The 20,215-nt window shown below is 38.0% G+C and overlaps 1 protein-coding gene and 1 pseudogene across 2 annotated transcripts in view; both read left to right on the top strand.

Annotated features, from left to right (window-relative positions):
• The window catches only part of NELL1 (neural EGFL like 1), an 812,319-nt gene that overhangs the window by 517,681 nt on the left and 274,423 nt on the right, over positions 1-20,215 (top strand). The gene's annotated exons all lie outside the window — the stretch shown is intronic.
• LOC144294531 (isocitrate dehydrogenase [NAD] subunit gamma, mitochondrial pseudogene) lies at positions 8,153-9,516 on the top strand (annotated as a pseudogene).

The raw sequence follows: 20,215 nt of genomic DNA, 5'->3' as shown, positions 1-20,215 counted from the left end.
GTGGGGGAAAAAGACACTAATTGAAAGTTCTGTGCAAATAGGGATGTAGTGGTTGACAGTGGAATTCAATATAAGGTGATCTGGGCCGTTCTTTTGGTAAGCACTTGATTGTCATTATCTTTATTTTATTTTTAGGTGGTTTTCTTAGAAAATACTCTTCAAAGCTCCTGCCCAGGGAGGCTAAGCACAGATTTCAACATTCTGTTAACTCTATACATTTTCACTTCTTTCCCCTGAGTTCACTATAGAGCTTGCACTTGTACTCGGTTGTGAATGGTGTTCCTCAGTGTAGAGCATGTTCTATGTTCTCCCTAAATTGGTAGAGTGGCAGTCATGTAAAGAAGGAGAGGGAAGACGATCTGGGTATCTACCTACTTCTTAAGGAAACTTTCAACTCACCTTGACCTGTTGCTCTTGCCAGTTTCTGAGCGTTTTGGGTTCTCTGATGAAAGATAAATTGTTTCTTGGCTTTTCTCACTGAGTGGGATTCAACTCTTTCAAATCTAAAAAGTCAATCATCACTCCTCGTTTGCTTTCCAGCTTCCTAAATTTTTCCTCTCTTCTATCATTCTTATTGCTCTTACAGGTATACAATATTAAAAACTCAAAAACTTAAATACAACTTCATTGGATTTCAAGAAGGAGCCAATGTGTGTGCATTTAACCAATAATCTTGTAAATTTGTGGGTATTTTTAATTTTATATAATTTTTAATTTATCTGTTAGATACCTGAAAGTCTATCTTGGTGATTGAGTTTTTATTTTTATTTTTTTAAAGATTTTATTTATTTATTCATGAGAGACACAGAGAGAGAGAGGCAGAGACACAGGCAGAGGGAGAAGCAGACTCCACATAGGGAGCCCGACATGGGACTCAATCCGGGTCCTCAGGATCAGGCCCTGGGCTGAAGGCAGTGCTAAGCCACTGAGCCTCCCGGGCTGCCCCAGTTAATGAGTTTTTAGTATGAGACTCTTCCTTCCCTTCTCAGGGATGGGAGTGAGCAACAGAAGGAGAAGGGGACACATGGGGACAAAAAGCACAGAGAAAAGCAGCATGAAGTAGCTTAGGTGGAAGAAGGGTGAGTTTGAATCTCCCTCTGATTTAACAGGAATTATTAATCCTTCTGGCATATCACTTTCCTTATTTATAGCACGATGAGAATAACCCCTAACTCATTGCATTTTTCAGATTGAGATAAAGTATTACTTAAGACACAGTCTTGGATATGGTACCTAGTAGAGGCCATTTTCCATCTTGAATTTAGGGAGGGCATTTGCAGGCAGGAAATGGAGGGAATCCATTTGAGAACATTTTTGATTTGCATAATTAAACCTACTTTGTAATATTGACCATGGATAAACCAGTTGGCTAATCTAGCCGGCACCAGAAAGCCTCCTCTAATATCCAGATTCTGTAGTTATTATGATAACCCTATTGAAAAAAATTGGGTCACATGGTTTTAACAAGTATAGAATGTGCTTTAGAGGAGCTATGATTTAGGGCTAATTGAAAGTGGGATTTTTTGAGAAAACCGATAGTGTATGGTTGCCTGAGCTGGTGTCAACAGTTAGGTGGTCTGTGTCTGGTTTGAACTAAAAATTGAGATAGATGTAACAGAGAGGACTTCATTGACTTATGCATCCAATCAGCATTAGCCCAAAGAGATTTTTACCGTATCCTGATTAAAAGGATAGCCTCTGAAATGCATAGCAGTTGAAGGAAAACATAGTAATGACACTTGTAAATAGTTCTAGGAAGACTGCAAACCCCCTATCTAGGGAGAAGGAATTTAGAGTGGCATAATCAAGGCCCTAGGTAACAGAAAAATATTTAATAGATGTGTTCATGTGGCTGTAAAGTTTAGTTAGAAGGGAAGGTAAAAGATGTTTCTAATTTACTTGTAATCTCAAGTCTTTACCTATCTTCTAAGAAAGGGTGGTGTTGTCTTATAAGCATCAATTTCATGACTAGACTATAAACTTCACTGTTTCAGACAAAACCAAAATACCTCATGAATAATGTGAACTCCCCACACCCATCTCAATACTCAATATATTTTGTTTAACTCTGCCTAGAATGTAAGCTCCTTGAAGGCAACAGGTTTTATATTTGTTTCATAGCATTTCCTCTGACATTTAAAGATCCACTTATGTGTTGCTTGCTTATCTATCTGCCATGTATTTTTTGTTGTCTACTCTCACTAGAATATAAGTTCCAAAAGGGGTCATGAATATTGCAACAACTAAAAGGTCTTATATGATTGGCAGTTTGGCTCTGGAGCCTATGCTCTCAATCAGTAATCTGTGCAGCCTAACGGTGGTTGTCAATGACTCCATCATTGCCACTTCTAGTTTTACTTACTCTGTCAACAAGATATTGACACTGTTGATCACTCATTCCTTGCATATTTCACTTCCCTTGGCTTCTGTGACATTCTTCTATTACTATTCTCCTCTTCCATCCCAGATCACTTCTCCAGTCCTCTCTAGCAGTTTAAATATTAATGGTGTCTAGTTTTGTCCACATCATTTTTCTGTGCTCTCTCTACAATCATCTTGCTAGCCTAGTACTTCTTGACCTCAGTTGTGTGACACATTATAGTGTCAGAATCAATCATGACATGTGTCAAAATCACTCCCTTATTCATAAAGCATTAAGTAACAAGCACATATAAATGATTTACTTTTTAAAATGGACTCACCTCAGAGTTACCATTATAAGGATGTCACACTAACTCATTTGCGTTTCAATAGTGTGCACTTGCTTGTGTAGGGAAAGGTGGAATTTGCATTAGCTGAAAGTGAATTGCTTATAATTCATAGCCTATTTTATATTTGCTGAAAATATGACCTATGGTTACTGATATGTCATTGATAGTTATAGCAATTTTGAGAGGATATTTGTAAACTGGGGATTTATAGTTTGTTATTTACAGTTTGTTTCCTTGATTTTACCCGTGGATACATTTTTAATAATGGAGGGAGCTAAAGAAGACATTCATATGCATCTCTCGCTGCATAGCATAGAAATGAGAATATGTTCTAGTTACAAATTCCAAATAAAAGGCAATGTGATTAGCTAAATGATGTGCAATATCACTTATATTAACATCATGAATAAATATAAATATTGTGTGCTACTTTTTATTATAAAATGTTATTTTCCTTTATTAGTATGTACTTTTATTACTTGGAGAGATCTGAATTAGATTTTTAAAATATAGTTTTACATCATTTTTATGTTAGATTCGTTGTATTTTTTTTTTCAAAAAATGATGTTTTGACATTACCAAATAGATAATTTTACTAATCATTTACTATTAAAATCCTTTTGAAAATATGACCTATGAAAATAGCTTGGGAGTACTTTGCTTTATTTGGTCAACTACTTTTGTTCATATGTGTATGTGTTGGGTTTTTATTAAAATCTGAATATACTCCTGGGAGTGTGTCTCATATGAATGCCATTCATCATCTCTTCTAGCAGAAAAAAGGTTGAAAACCTCTGTTCAAGGCTATATCATATACTCTCTCCCATATGTTGATAACTTCTGAGTTTCTGTCATCACCCAAAATCTTTTCTCTGGAGCCGCAGACTCCTTTATTAAACCACTCACTGGGCATCTTTATGTGGATGGTGCTACAGGCTCCCCAAGCATGTCATATCTGAAACTGAGTCACGTTCTATCCTATTCCCCTCACTCAACTACTCTTTTTCTAGTGTTGCACATTTTTATAAATGATATCATTCACCCAGTCTGTTAAAGACATTAAGGATAATATTCAGTGTCTCCCAGGTCACTAGTCCAGTTTTTATCTCCAATATCTCTGAAAGTATTTCTCTCCTTGCTCACTGCCTTTAACTGGTCATCATTTCTTCTTGAGACCATTTCATAGCCCAGTGATTCTCAAACTTAAGTATGTATAAGAATCATTAAAACGTAGATTATTGGGTTTCAACTCCAGACTTCCTGATTTAATAAGTCTAAGGATAGTCCGAAAAAGTTTCGTTTCTAACCAGTTTGTCATAAACCTGCTGCTGCTGGGCTGCGGATCATTTTTTGAGAACAACAACAGTGATAGACTGTCAGTTGGCTTTCCTGCCACCAGGCAAGCCACCTTACTGTTAATCCTCCAAAGGATATTTTTTTTTTAAATGTAAGTCATATTATCTCTCTCCCTGACTTAAACCTGAATACTCCCTTAGCATTACACTTAGACTTCACTGAACTCTTGCCCCTTGAATATGTAAAGCCATGGCACTCTTATTATTCTTTTACCTGTACAACATATATCTTTTATTCCACTGAGGCTAAAAACTTTTTCACTTGTCCATTACATTTGTGGATCAGCCTGGGTATTAAAATCTCAACCACTATCCATTTTAAATATTTTTTTTAAATTTTTATTTATTTGTGATAGTCACAGAGAGAGAGAGAGAGAATGAGGCAGAGACACAGGCAGAGGGAGAAGCAGGCCCCATGCACTGGGAGCCCGACGTGGGACTCGATCCCGGGTCTCCAGGATCGCGCCCTGGGCCAAAGGCAGGCGCCAAACCGCTGCGCCACCCAGGGATCCCACTATCCACTTTATAATCCCATCCTCAGGGCTTCCTTCCTTCTTCATTCACACCTTTAAAAGGTTTATTCAGATAGTCTGCTTCTTATTATGTGAATTGTGACAAATTATGTATTTCAAAGAATTGTCTGATTTCATCTAGGTTATCAAATTTGTGGGCATAAACATAAAATTCCTTTATTATCCTTTTTAATGTCCATAGGATCTGTAGTAATGTCCCTTTTTCATTTCTGATATTAGTAATTTGTAACCTTTCTCTTTTTTCTTAGCCTCTCTAAAGGCTTATCAATTTTATTGATCTTTGCAAAGAGCCTATTTTGAGTTTTACTGATATCTTCTATTTTCAATTTCATAGATTGTTACTCCAATCTTAATATTTTTTTCTGCTTACTTTAGACTTGGTCATCTCTTTCTAGTTTCCTGAGGTAGACTGTTTTAAAAAACTTTTAAAAGTCAACTGTTTTAAAATTGAATCAATAATCTTCCAAAACAAATCACCAGGCCCAAATGGGTTCACATTTAAGAAAGATATTATGCCAATTTAGGAAATAAAGTATACCAATTCTCTACAGGATATTCCAGAGGATGCAGAGAAAACACCTCTAACTTATTTTAGAAGATCAACACCATCCTACTAATAAAATCATACAAAGTACTTATAAGAACAGAAAATGACAGACCAATCTCTCATAAACATATATGCAAAAATCTTCAGAAATATTAGCAAATTGACTCTAACAGTGTATAAAAGAATTATACACCATAATTGAGATTTATCCTAGGTATGCAGTGCTGGTACAACAATCAAAAATCAATTAATATAATCCATCACTTGAATAGGCTGAAAAAAGAAAAATCACATATCACATGATCATGCCAGTAGATGCAGGAAAGCATTTGAAAAAAATTCAACACCCTTTCATGATAAAAGCTCTAAGTAAACTAGGAATAGAGGACAACTTCATTAACTTGACAAAGAATATCTACATGCAACCCGCAGCTAACATCATACTTTGATAAAGACAAAGCTTTTCCACAAAGATCAAGTACAAGGCAAGGAAGTCTCTTTTTATCACTCCTTTTCAATATTATACTGGAATTCCTAGCCAATACAGTAAAACAGGAAAGGAAATTAAAGGTATACAAATTAAAAGAGAAGAAAAAAAAACTGTTGTTTGCAGATAACAAGATTATCTATGTAGAAAATACAAAAGAATCAGGAGAAACTACTGGATCTAATAAGTGATTGTAACAAGATTGCAGGATATAAAGTTAATGCAGAAGAGTCAGCTGTTTTCCTATATACAAGTAATGAATAAGTGGAATTTAAAACTTCACTATCATTTATGCTAGTATCCCCTAAAATGAAATACTTAGGTATAAATAAAAATATGTGCAACATCTATATGAAGAAAACTATAAAACTCTGATGAATAAACTCAAAGGAAGACCTAAATAAATGGAGATGTTTTCTTTCTATTCATGCATAGGATGCTTAATGTTGTCAAGGTATCTTGTATTCCTAGCTTGATGTATAGATTCAATCCAAAATCAATCAAAATCTCAAAGTTATTTTGTGGATATCAACAAACTGTTTCCAAAGTGTATATGAAGAGGCAACCCACAGAGCCAACACAATGTTTAAGGAGAAGAGAAAAACTGGAAAACTGACAGTCTTCAACTTTAAGACTTACTAAAAAAGCTACAGTAATCAAGATAGTGTTATTGACAGAACGGATGAATAAAGCAATGGAAGAGAATAAATAGGGAGCCCAGAAATGGACCCATACAAATAGTCAACTTTGGCAAAGGAGCAAAAAGCAAAATAATAGAGCAAAGATAGTTTTTAATAGAGGGTGCTGGAACAACTGGATATGCACATGCAAAAAATTAATCTAGGCACAGACTTTAAATCCATCACTAAAATTAAATCAAAATGGATCATAGCCTTATAGGTAATATACAAAACTATAAAACGCCTAGAATATAATGGAGAAAATCTAGATGACCTTGGGTATGGCGATGACTTTTTAGATAGAACACCAAAGGCAGGATCCATGAAAGAAATAATTAATGAGATAGACTTCATTAAAGACTTCTCCTCTAGAAAATATGATGTCAAGAGAATGAGAAGACAAACCACAGATTGGGGAAATCATTTGCAAAAGGCATATCTGATAAAAGACTATTATCCAAAATATAGAAAGAACTCTTAAAACTTAACAATAGGAAAACAAACCACCCAATTAAAAAAGGGACTAAAAACTAGTCAGATCAAAGAAGCTGGCAAATAAGCATATGAGAAAGACACTCAACATTATATGTCCTCAGGGAAATGCAAATTAAGATGAGATACCAATAAACGCCTATGCGTATCACTCAAATCTGAAACACTGACAGATTCTATGGTTGTAGAACCCTGGGAATTTTCATTAACCGCTGGTGGGAATGCAAAATGGTACAACCACTTTAGAGGGCAGTGAAACAGTTTCTGGCAAAACTAATCATACTTTTGCCATAGGATCCAGAAGTTACGCTCCTTGTTACTTACTTGAATAAGCAAACTTCCATCCACACAAAACCTGTACATGTATGTCTATAGCAGCTTTATTTATAATTACCAAAACCTGGAAACAACCAAGATGTCCTTCAGTAGGTGAATATATAAACCGTGGAACATTCAGACAATGGAATATTATTCTGTGCTAAAAAGAAATGAGGTATCAGTCCAAAAAGACATGTTACTAAGTCATGTAAATGCATGTTACTAAATCAGTGAAGCCAATCTGAAGAGGCTACTACCTACAGTGTGATTTCAATTTTATGACATCCTGGGAAATGCAGAGCTATGGAAAAACTGAAAAGGTCAGTGGTTCCCAGGGGCTAGGGCAGAGGGAGTGATATGTAGGCAAAGCAGAGCAGATTTTAGGGCTGTGAAACTACACTGTATGATACTCTAGTGGTGTGTATACCCCATTATATATTTGTCCAAACTCAGAAAGTACTACACCAGGAGTGAACTCTGATTTAAACTGTGGGCTTTGGGGATCCCTGAATGGCTCAGTGGTTTAGCACCTGCCTTCAGCCCAGGGTGTAATCCTGGAGTCCCAGGATTGAGTCCCACATCGGGCTCCCTGCATGGAGCCTGCTTCTCCCTCTGCCTGTGTCTCTTCCTCTCTCTCTATGTGTCTCATGAATAAATAAATAAAAATCTAAAAAAATAAAATAAAAAGTAAACTATGGGCTTTGGGTGAAAATGTTGTGTCAATGAGGGTTCATCAGTTGTAACAAATATACTCTGGTGCAGTATTTTGGGGAGGATTTTGGGATATAGGTGCTGTCTGTGAAATTTCTGTACCAGGCATTCAATTTTCATGAACCTAAAACTGCTCAAAGATATAAAGCCAATTTTTGAAAAGTATATCACGCAGAGCTTAAGCACATTGAATAAATACATTTTCTTGTATGATACATCACATCTCTTCTCGGCTAGCACTGTCTCTCTCACTGCAGTAGAATGTCAAAAAAGAATAGAAGGAAGGAGAGGCAGTTGTGACCTACGCAAGATTATGGATCTAGAATTCTACCAAAAGAAGCCAGGTAAAAACAAGAGGAAGAATGTATACTTTTCCATAAATTACTCTCTACTTAATGATCATGGCACTGAAGATACTGACAGCTGCAAGTTGCTGCGTGAAGTCCATGTTGCGGCCTTGTAACCTCTGCCGTTCTTGGGAGATTTTATGTGGCCATGAGACCTCCCCAAGGAGCTTCTCTTTTAAGTCCAGTATTCCTCCATCAGCCAAGTATGGTGGGCGACACACTGTGACTATGATTCCTGGGGATGGCATTGGGCCTGAACTCATGCTGCATGTCAAGACTGTGTTCAGACATGCGTGTGTGCCTGTAGACTTTGAGGAGGTGGTCGTTAACTGCACTTCTTGTGAAGAGGACATTCACAATGCCATCATGGCAGTCCGTCGAAACCGCGTGGCTTTGAAGGGCAACCTTGAAACCGACCACAACCTGCCACCATCTCACAAATGCCGCAACAACATGTTTCGCACCACCCTAGATCTCTATGCCAATGTCATCCATTTTAAAAGTCTGCCAGGCGTGGAGACCCGGCACAAGGATGTAGACATCTTAGTTGTTCGGGAAAACACAGAGGGTGAATACAGCAACCTGGAGCACGAGAGTGTGACAGGAGTGATTGAGAGCCTAAAGATTATTACCAAGGCCAAGTCTTTCCGCGTTGCCCAATATGCCTTCCAGCTGGCCCAGGAGATGGAGCGCAAGAAAGTGACGGTCGTGCACAAGGCTAACATCATGAAACTGGGAGATGGGCTCTTCCTGCAGTGTTGCAGGGAAGTGGCCTCCCACTACCCTCAGCTCACCTTCGAGGGCATGATTGTGGATAACACCACCATGCAGCTAGTATCCCGGCCTCAGCAGTTTGATGTAATGGTGATGCCCAATCTTTATGGCAACATTGTCAACAGTATCTGCACAGGATTGGTTGGGGGAGCAGGCCTTGTGCCTGGTGCGAACTATGGCCATACACACGCAGTGTTTGAAACAGCTTCAAGGCAATCGGCCAGAAATTTAGCCAATAAGAATATAGCCAACCCTACGGCCATGCTGCTAGCAAGCTGTATTATGCTGGACTACCTCCAGCTCCACTCCTATGCCACCTCCATTCGCGCTGCAGTCTTGGCATCTATGGAGAACAAAAATGTCCATACTCCAGACATTGGAGGCCAGAGTACCACATTGGACTTCATTCATAATATAATCGACCACATCAATACTGTCCATTAAATAGGCTGAGCTATCCCCCCAAATCCCTCCCACTCTTTACCTTACCCTTCTCAGAAACTCCAGCCAGCTCGGCTAATGTGGATTCTGGAATAAACTATCTTCTGCTTCAACTCTGAAGAGATGGGAGAAGTAAATCTGATTTTTTTTCTATTAAGTTAAAATGTCTATTAAGCTAAAATGCCATAAGCATCACTTGTTTAAATTAGTCAAATCTATTGTATTGTGTGTGTACTGAGGAATTATTCTCTATTGTAATCCACAGCTCACATGTCCCTGTGATATGATACACTGAATAAATCAGAGCTGTTTGTAGAGTCCTGGGGCTTTTCTCAGAACCTGGAACGCTGATTTTCTCTTTATCTGGGTCATTAAAATTCAGCAAATCAGCCTGCAGAGAAGTCTGGCTTCTCTCTAGAGGTTGTTAATGAGTTAATTAGTGCAATAAAATTTGCCTACAAAATATACATTGTTGCCTTAATAATAAATAAGGTACCATAAAGCTGAGCTAGTACCAAATACTTCTACTCCCTCCTACATATCTCATCGTTTCCCATGCTTGTGTGTATATTCTGAAAGAATTTTCACTGGTGTAATTTTTCACACCAGGACATCCCTGAGCACCGCAGCTCTCCTGGAAAGGGCATTCTGAAATTCTTTCCAGTTGGGAAGGAGTCTAGAGTTCAAATTCCCAGTTAACAGATATAGGGCCCATAGTTCTCCACTCTGCAGAGGTAACCATGGTCTGGAAGCTCCATGTTGACTGCTTCACAGTCCGTAATGGTTTGCTTTCTCTTAATCTCCTTTTTAGGAAAGGGTGTGCATAAGAAAACGAGAAGCACTGAAGTAATTTAAGTGTTTACTGTTATTTTATTACAGTATATTTTATTTACAGTATTTTTAAGGTCATGGTTGGGAAATATACAAACAAAAATGATAATTTTATTAGGGCTCAGACATTACTCAAGTGGGAAATAAAAAGAATGATTGTTCAAACGTTCAGTGGTTTTATTTGTAAGAATGGCCTGCAGATAAAAGTGAGATGGAGAAACACTGAATCCTTAAAACTATTTGGGTAACTTTTATGTCTCAGCTTTAATCTTTGGATGCTGTTGTGATTTGTGAACCACAAGTCAGAGACTGTGGACTTTTAGACTTGAAAAATTCCTCATGGTTTCTAAAGGCTGATGCCTTCTCATGCTACCGTATTGTATTTTGCTCATTATGAATGAAATCAGGGTTAGGATTTGGAAAACCAAAAGCTAGTTTTAGGGGATTTAGTTTGAGGAGGAAGTGACTATATTTACCCATCTAGAAGTATTTCTTTAAGAGCAAGACTAGCAGGCATAAGTTATAAAATATTGTGGTATTCTTGTAGTGGACATTAGACATGTCGTTGGCCAGGGCTGCCCGTGGCTTGCATGGGGCCTTGCTCTGGACAGATCTAGACCTGCACCACACACGTGGTTTCACAAGTGGAGCAAGGGATGGATTTTGGTTTGAAGTCCTCCCACTTCCATCACCACACAACTCCATACTACCTTAACACACATTACCCACTCTGTACCTCTTTCTCTCATGACTAGGGGAATTTGTTCATGGCACAACTGAATTCATGCACACTGTAACTCTTGACAATGAGAGTCTATGCCAATAGGAACATTTGAGTTGCAGTTTCCCTCCATGTCAAAGGTGGTCTTCCCATAGTTCTTCATCCAGACTGCTGTGATGGCATGTATTACACTATCCTGGAATATTCCATTTATCAGTGTTAGATTTTTCCTCCTTAGTGATGAGCCTTTCTAGGGCAAATGCCTATAATCTATTTCCCTGTCCTGTGTAGCCTCTAACATAGTGCCTGATACAGACAAAACAATATATAGTTACTGAATCACCCCAAAAATGAATGACCAGCATAGCACTGCCTCATAGTTCTTAAATAGAAAGTGAGATAATCACTGTACCTACCTCATAGGGTCATTGGGAAGGCTGAGTGAGAACACACAGAACTGATAGTACTATATCTGTCACATGATAAATGCTTGCTGTGTTTAGAAATTGCTCATTATTATCCGTTATATACCATCCTAAAAGATAATTCTGAAGAGAGCCGAGCAAATTATATTAGTTAATTACTGTCAATAGAACTTACTGGATAAGTTGCTTAATTAACATCATGGGTTTATAACTCACATTCAGCAAGGGGAACAAATCATACCTGCTTATCTAACAAGTCTCCTTGTTTCTCTCCTTTTTTATTTCTTGAATCCAGTTACCTATCTTCTTAGTCTCTGACCGCTCCTTTCTCATTACCCTTTTGCATCATTAGTAATTTACCAATTTCTGTTATTTCTAACTTGTGTCCTGCCTATAGTTTAGTTCCCTTAAATCTATTTTCTGAAATGCCCTCAATAAGATCTGTCCCGAAGGAAAATAGGATCATGTCATTTCCCTATTTAAAATCTCACATTCAGCAGCTTCCCTTTGGCCTTAAGAGAAGGTCAACTGACGGGATGCCTAGGTGGCTCAGCGGCTGAGTGTCTGTCATCGGCTCTGGGTGTGACCCCAGGGTCCTGGGATCGAGTCCCATATAGGGCTCCTTGCATGGAGCCTGCTTCTCCTCCCTCTGCCTGTGTCTCTACCTCTCTCTCTCTGGGTCTCTCATGAATAAATAAATAATATCTTTAAAAAAAAAGAAAGAAGGTCAACTGAGCATAGCAAGAGAGACCTCCCATATTCTAAGATCTCTGTTCTTCTCCAGGTTTATGATTTCCATCCCTTCTCTTCACCCTAGTAACAACAGAATGTGGAGCTCCAAAGAGTGCAGACAATTCATTGGTAAAGAGCCATATGTCCCTTCTAGATCCGGTCTTTGTGTATGGTCTTGGTTAGTCTCCCCTTCAGGAGATGATCTTTTCATCTTAAAATATTAAACTTAATCATTTCCATGCTTGGGAAGCTTCCTTGGCTAACTCTCTTCCCATTCCCTGTTGAGATTGTGAGGAATAGCTCTCCCAGTTCTCCCAGAGGTCCCTGTATATTCCTATCTAGTGTGCATCTCTCTGGTTATTATCACGTGCTTTCCTTCCCATCAGCCTCACTATACAGTGTGTTCCTTGGCTACAGGAATGATGGAGTTGTTTACGACTATAACCTCAGAACCTGGGTCAGGAAGACTATGCTCATTCTCAATATTAATGGAAGAAAGATAGGAAGAAAGGTAAAAAGATGATGAAAAAACAAAAACAAAAACAAAATATAGAATGGCCTAAATTCGCAGGCAGGTGTAGAGAACTGGAAAAACTACTCTATTGCAAAAATATTCCTGTTTGACTGCATTCCATGAACCCTTCTTTACAAGACTGCTCCCTTCAAAAGAACACTAATGCCCTCAAGGCAGTAAAACAGGTGGTTGGCAGGTTGCCTGTTTGCTGAGAAGATTTTCTGTACATTTATTGGATAATTTTTTTCTCAGTCTTTATCACTTTTCTCTGCTTCATTTAAAGTCCTGATGTCATAAAGAATAGTATAAGTTGTCTGATTTTTCTTTAAATTAACTCCTCCTCATTATGGCTCTATTTTAGTTAATGGCCTTACAGATCGTTCAGGGTGTGTAGCTGACAGTCATTTCCGTTCCTCCACGTAGGAACTCTGTGACAGTGGACAAGTTGCTTGCTCTCTGTGATCTCCAGTTTGCTTCTCTGCCAAATAAGGGTAGATACTCTCCTTCATAAGCTTGTTATAAAAATTCAGTGAGGTTACTTTGGTTGTCTATAGCTGGGTAAGAAATCACTTCAAAACTTAGTGGCTTAAAACAAGTAATTATTTTTCATGAGTCTGTAGAGTGACCAGATGATACTTCTTCTCATCAGTATGCTTGGTTGAGGACTATTTGTTGTCTAATCTCAAATTCTGATATCAATAAAGGTCAATATAAAGTTGGGCAACTACACTGTATCACTCCATAATTAACTGTCCCCACCACCAACTACCTAGACTTGCTTTTATAGACGGATGCTTTAATATTCTTACTTCAGCTTTCCTCAAGGTCTGGTATGCAAAATCTTGTCAGGGGACAGTTCTGAATTTGGGAGAAAATAATGAATCTGCTTATAAGGTCAACAGAGAAGACTGATCTCAGAACTAAGGATTAGGAAATCTGAATTTACCATGAATATGTGCCTTTCTACCAGGTAACGTGAGGTATATGATCCAATGAGAGATTCCCTCATTACGTTGGCTGTTAGGAAGCACCAAAATTAAGCCATGAGCATTTTTTTGTCTATGAAAGGTTCTCTTCTTCTACTATTACATTACTTGGTTTTAATTTTTTTGCTTTATTAATTCCATTTTTTTTTTTTTTGTATTTTGTTTTACCATAAGCTGCTCAAACTACAAAGAAACAGAAAAGGAAAAACTGGATTCTTCACCTTTACATTCTTTCCCTTCATTCCTCCATTTCCACATTGACATCAGATAAATCTGTTTTTTTAAAGACTTTATTTATTCATGAGAGACACAGAGAGGGAAGCAGAGATATAGGCAGAGGGAGAAGCAGACTCCATGCAGGGAGCCGGATGTGGGACTCCATCCCAGTACCCAGGGTATCATGCCCTGAACCAAAGGCAAGATGCCCAACTGCTGAGCCACCCAGCCATCCCCAGATAAATCTTCGTAATGCAGTGTTTAGATTGCCTCTAGTGTGTTCAAACTCCTTCATGTGTTCCCTCAATTTGGAATGTATTCAAGGTCCTCCGAAATTTTAGCCCATGCTGTCTTTTGATTCCTAGGGGTCTGGATTTTCCTAGTTAGTCCATATGTTCTAGCCAATGTGTATTCTTCACTCACCTAAATATTCCTTTTTCCTCCCACGTGATGCTGTTTCCCTCATCTAAAGACATTTCCAATTTAGTCTCTGCCTATTACAAGTCTACCTATTATTCAAGGCAAAGTTCAATTAGCAACTCTTTTATGGAAACATTTCTCATTACCTCCATCCAACTATACTCCCTTTATTCTTTCTGAACTCACACAAAACTTTTAATGGACTTTTGAACTCTTTCATTTCACATTTTGTCTTGTATTAATTGTTCATTTATTTGACTCGGGCCTTAATAAATTGTATGCTTCTTGAGGGTAGGGAACATATTTTAGCCAGTGTTCTGGATCTTGAATACTACCTTGCATATAATAGGTACTAATTAAACATATACCAAGTTGGATTGAAGGTAATGATTATAGCTATTACAATTTTTGTAGTAATGCCATACATTATTCTACATGCTTTGTATTGAGTTTAATTTTCATGTCAACCCAGTTAGATGATGATTATTGTAATCCTCATTTTATAGATGAGAAAATTGAGGTACAGGGAGGTTAAGAAACTTAAGGTCACAAAACCAACAGAAGGTGAAGCTTCAGTTCCAACCCTAACGGTGTGGATCTAGAAGCCAAGTGTTTAAGTCATCATGAGGATGTGGACAGTGTGAATTTTTCATACTCTTTCTGGAAGTGGATTAGGTTTCAGCAATAGATCAATGTTTTCCTTGTGAAACTAATCCCATAGTTCACAGACTTAAAGAAATTTTTAGAGAGCTCACTTGTTTTGCATATTAGCCCAGGATAAGAAAGACAGAACATCCAGGTAAATGAAACTATCTGGTGCCTGAAGCAAGTGTCAAATATTGAAGAGAGGTGCTTTTCAAAAATTGATAAATACTCAACTTCTCTGTAGTAATGACAGAGACAAAAACTTAGAAGAGAAATGATGTGCTGTGGAAACAAGAGAATATCTAAAGTAATGATATGAAGTGGAAACAAAAAGAGAATGCTATATTTTGCAAATAGGAGAGTTTCAAAGAAATTTATCCAGTTACGGATCATTACAGAAGTTGGAAAAAATAGTATTACCATAGGCTCAGTTGGGAATATGGAAAATTTTTCTACGGGAAGCTGATTTATAGAGCTAGACATTTTTTGGAGGGAGGCACTTGGTCCTTGGAGTTTCCCTTACAATTTGAACAACATGGGAACTCAAATGCTAAAGTGTTCTTTGTATTAAAATTAATTTGCAGGACACCTGGGTGGCTCAGGAGGTTGAGCATCCACCTTTGGCTCAGGGCATGATCCTGGGGTCCCAGGATCGAGTCCCGCATTGGGCTCCCTGAGAGGAGCCTGCTTCTGTTGCCTGTCTCTGCCTCTCTGTCTCTAATGAATACGTAAATAAGATCTTAAAATAAAAACAAAAAAAAAACAAAATGAATTTGCTTACATTGATATGGGAAGTTACATATATTGCATTTGTGATAGCTCCAAGAAACAAAGAAAAACGGAAGTAGATATATTTAAAATGGGAAAAAATGGCTCTTTACAAAAGCAATTAATAAAATTCGAATGTCTTGTTACCAATGTTGCAATTGCTTAAAACCAATGTAACATGAATGTAAAAGCAGTATCTACAGAGGAAGACTCTAGACTGAGCTCTAATCAGCCTACACATCTGGTTTGCTACACTTTGTGCCAAATCTACTTCTTGTAAAATAGATGTAAATGAATGAATTTTGCGACAAAAGAGGATATCCTATAGGTCCATGTACAAGGTATTTTCCCTGTTTTCTATACCTCAGAATAAAGAATTGCCTTAAATTTAAGTCCTTATAAATGTTATCATATTACCAGGTACTCTCTCAGTTCTTTTGTTTTGAACAATAAGCTATTTGGAGGAGGAAAAAAAAACATGGCACGAGCTATGCCAGTGGAGGATTTTTATAAAATTTATCTGGAGAATAAAGTCTAAACAGGGGCAAAAAAAAAAAAAAAATCCCTCAACAAACCAGCCTGTATTCCTGGTAGTGTGTTCTCATAATCGCAAGTATTGAGTGTTATTATATATATGCCTTTTAAAAAGCATTTAATAACACAGTTCAGTTTTTGATCACCATGTAGAGATCACATTTACCTGTTAGACAAATGGGAAAGCAAGTAGTCCTAACATTATACAATTGGATTCTTGTGACCTCACTCAAAATTTCCACAGAAAGATCAAACATAGATTTAAAAAAAGTGCTTTATCTCAAACAACTTAGACAGATGGGATGATGATAGGTTTGGAAACTTTTAGAGAACTTGAAAAATGACTGTATTGGGGAAGACCTTGAAGTCAAGATGCATGGGAAGAGGTTAAATGAAATTACTTTATATCATGGTAGAAGAAAGGGTAATATTTCTGAATTGCTCTATTTAATGTAGCCTATTAAGTAATGTATTTAACACAACTATGCATAATAACTGAATCCATCAATCAAACATTATACATAGATGTCTATTTAATATGGTCCTCAAAGTTATTTAACTTTGCCTATAAGATTTTTCTTTCTTTCTTTTATAGATCTTATTATCAATAAAAAAAAAGGAATCACTCTCCTTATATTTGGGGTTGCTTCCTATTCACGCATTTACCCTATCTCTTAAAGGGAATGTTCTGTGGGAAATAAGATTTTGAAGTTATTGTACAGAAATGTATAATAGCAAAGGAAGAAGTAGAGATTTCTGGGTATGCAAGTAGTACTTGGAAAGAAATGCAAAGGAATTTCAAATGAAATTATATTTAACTATTTAAGGCTGTGGCTAGATCACACCTAAGATACTTCATATAGTTTTCATCTTTCAGCTTGATAAAAGATGTGATTCCTTTGAAAAGGTATGATGCCAAAAATCAACTCTCTGCCAAGCATCAGAAAGAGATGTTTGAAAAGCCTGATTTATAAAGAACTCATTTTCTCCAGGGTAAGAAAAGTCTCTGTGATTAATCCAATTCAAAGTATTCACGCTGTGATGGAATTAGGTTATTTTGATCCCAATTTTATTCTCGCCAGCAGCAAGATACATGTTTACTTAGTGACTTCATTCATTTGTTCTTTCTCTTATTCGCTTGTTCTGCAATGTTGTTTGTCCACCAAGGAGTTCTTCCTTTTGGCCGGGCACTATGTGAGCCTCTAAGGACGTGGCTTCGAGAATCCGTGTCCTCTCCTTTAGGGCTGAAAATCAGTAATCATCAGGCGATTATAATGGAGTGTGATGAGTATGGCAATAGTGGCATAGGCAGAGTGCTGTGAGAACACGCAAGAGGAGACCTCAGAAAGCTCCCCAGAGTAAGTTGTGAATCCAGGTGTGGGTGAGGGGAGTGTGGGGAGGGGAGGAGGAAGGAGGAAGGAGGAGAATGACACATATGGGTAAGCACAGAGAGACAGCTTCAGCGCTGTCCTCATTAGCCATCACCTGCCTATTATCTGATATTTATTTATTTATTTTTTTTCTTGTTTGAAATACCTGTATTTGAAACTAGCAATAGATTTTTTTCTTTTTTTTTTCTTTCTAAATATCTTTTTATTTTTATTTTTTTAAATTTTTTATTGGTGTTCAATTTACTAACATACAGAATTATCTGATATTTAAAGCTTTTACTTTGTCTTCATCATTTCTCATTTTGTATATAATTATTGAATTCATTTTACCTACAAAAACTTGCCCTGATTACCCAAAGGTAGGGTTTTCAGCATTTAGGTGAACATCTGATTTTTCTCTGAAGTGATTTTTTTTTTGGAAGGATAAACTCTTTACATCGATTAGTTAACCTGATTAGACCCCTCACGGCAGCTGGCTCTAATTCTTGTGACTAGGAAGGTTTATTATTAAGCTACTTCACAGCCCAGTTACTGCCTCTTGAGAGCCTTTCTCTTCTTGTTTGTGTTTGTGAGCGTGTTTCATCATTTTGTTCTTTCTGGCACATTTCTTGTTTCATCCCCCCTCAGATGCCTCCTTGATAGTGAAGTAGATCTCTAGAAACAGATCCTTTTTCCTTCTGTGGTGCTGAGGTCCAGAGTGAACCCCCTGCTCTGATACAATCTTGATCTCTTACTCCCTCTGAAAAGGGTCTTGGCATTCACTTGAAATCTTATCTGTTGACCCTTCCCTGTCATCCTTCCTTCAGCCACTCCCTATTCCCCTGGTTGTTCCAGCCTCTGCCTGGGGTCTGTCATAGTTCTAGGAACCACTCATCTGTGTTGGTAGCAAGACATGTGCCACCCACACTTACCCATGGCCAAAACATTCACCCTGCTGCTGGATTCAAGTCACTAAGCATACTGCAGTGACAGCTGCTTTCCTAATGAGAATGACCCTGTCACTCATCCACCTGATACTTTGATCTTCATCTTCCAGGAAGCCATCTTTCTGCAAAAAGGATTGTCAATCACTCCATCCTTTCCTATGAACCTATTTGGTGTCTGTTAGAGCACTCAAGAAATGGGCAGCTCAGAGTATTAGCACTACTTGACCATGGTTATTATTTTCATCCAGATTGACAGATGCTTTTTATAGTCTCTGGCTGAATTTCATCTGAAAAGAGCTTAAAATGCACAGGAGGAGGAAAGTACTTCTCTCCTAGGATCCCCACTGAGCTGATAACAGTCTATGGGAAGTCATCTATTTAAACAGAAATAAACACGCCTTGGGATGCCAGGAGCCTATTTTCAGCTTTATTAAGCTATTTTCAGCTTTATTAAGAAATCTGTGTTTAATTTTTCCAAACATCCCCATTCCTGTTCATTTAGCTTTTCACTGTGTGTGGATCAATTAGAACACTTGATGAGAATGCAGACGTTCCATTCTGCTCCTCACAGAAATGCAGTGCATTTGGAGAAGAGGAAACAATCTGGAAGACTTCCAAGGACCTTGTCAGAAACTTGTCTTTAACTGGCTTTTCAAGGGGACAGGTATTCTCAGTCAGATGTTGCCTGGGTCCTGGGAAATTTCCCTGCTGGATATGTTTTCCTGTTAAAAAAATTCTTTGGACCCACATAGATTGGTTATACACTACTCTAGGCTATGGTCAACTGTGTGTGTGTGTGTGTGTGTGTGTGTGTGTTTGTGTGTGCATAGGGTCAAATAGTGAATATTTTCAGCTTTGGTGGGCCATCTGCTCTCTGTGGCACCTCTTGAGTTCTACCATTTTAAAGCAGTGGGAGCTATAGACAATAAACATGGCTGTGTTCTAAGAAGATGTTATTTATGGACACTGACTGTAATTTAAATTTGACATAATTTTCACATGTCATGTAGTACTGTTTTTCTTTTGATTTTTTTCAATCATGAAAAATATTAAAGCCATTTTTTTGCTCACATGCCATAAAGAAACAAGCCTCTGGGCTGTAATTTGTGAACCTTTGCTGTAGGCAAAGGGACTCAAGTAATGAACAAGACATGTGTTGTTCATGTGACTTGTTTTTCAAGAACATGCAAACACAGAAGCAATGAATATTATGTTCTAAGAGGTGGGAAGAAAGGAAAACAAAATATAATGTAGATGTTGTGACCAGAAGCAATTAGGGGTAGAAAGACTGTGGGTAGGCGTTACTTTAACTGATAGAAGTTCCTCTGACTTGGCATCTAAGTTGGCCTACGAATAGTGCGAGGGAGACATATAAACTTCTTGTACAAGTAGAAGGAATGAGGAAGGCAGAATCCTGAGTCAGGATGAGCTTGGGATGTTTGAAGATGGCTGGCCTAGCTGGAGAGGACATAGCAGAGGGGACGGGAAGGCCGTGCTGTGGGAAAGTAATACAGTGACAGATCCATATAGGACTCTGGGCCAGATGAAGGTCTTGGGGTTGATTCAGATTTTAGTGTTAGACCATAGATAGATTTAAAGCTGGAGAGGGATGGGAAATGGCTTAGGACTTTGGATAGGTCATTTTGACGGCAGAGTGGATGAGGGACGATGGTGAAGGCGACAAGAATGGAGGCCAGGAGGGCAGTCAGG

This window comes from Canis aureus, chromosome 23 (assembly GCF_053574225.1).
Source record: "Canis aureus isolate CA01 chromosome 23, VMU_Caureus_v.1.0, whole genome shotgun sequence".
NCBI lineage: Eukaryota > Metazoa > Chordata > Mammalia > Carnivora > Canidae > Canis > Canis aureus.
The sequence above is the reverse complement of the archived record's forward strand: the minus strand, read 5'-3'. Positions and strand labels throughout refer to the sequence as shown.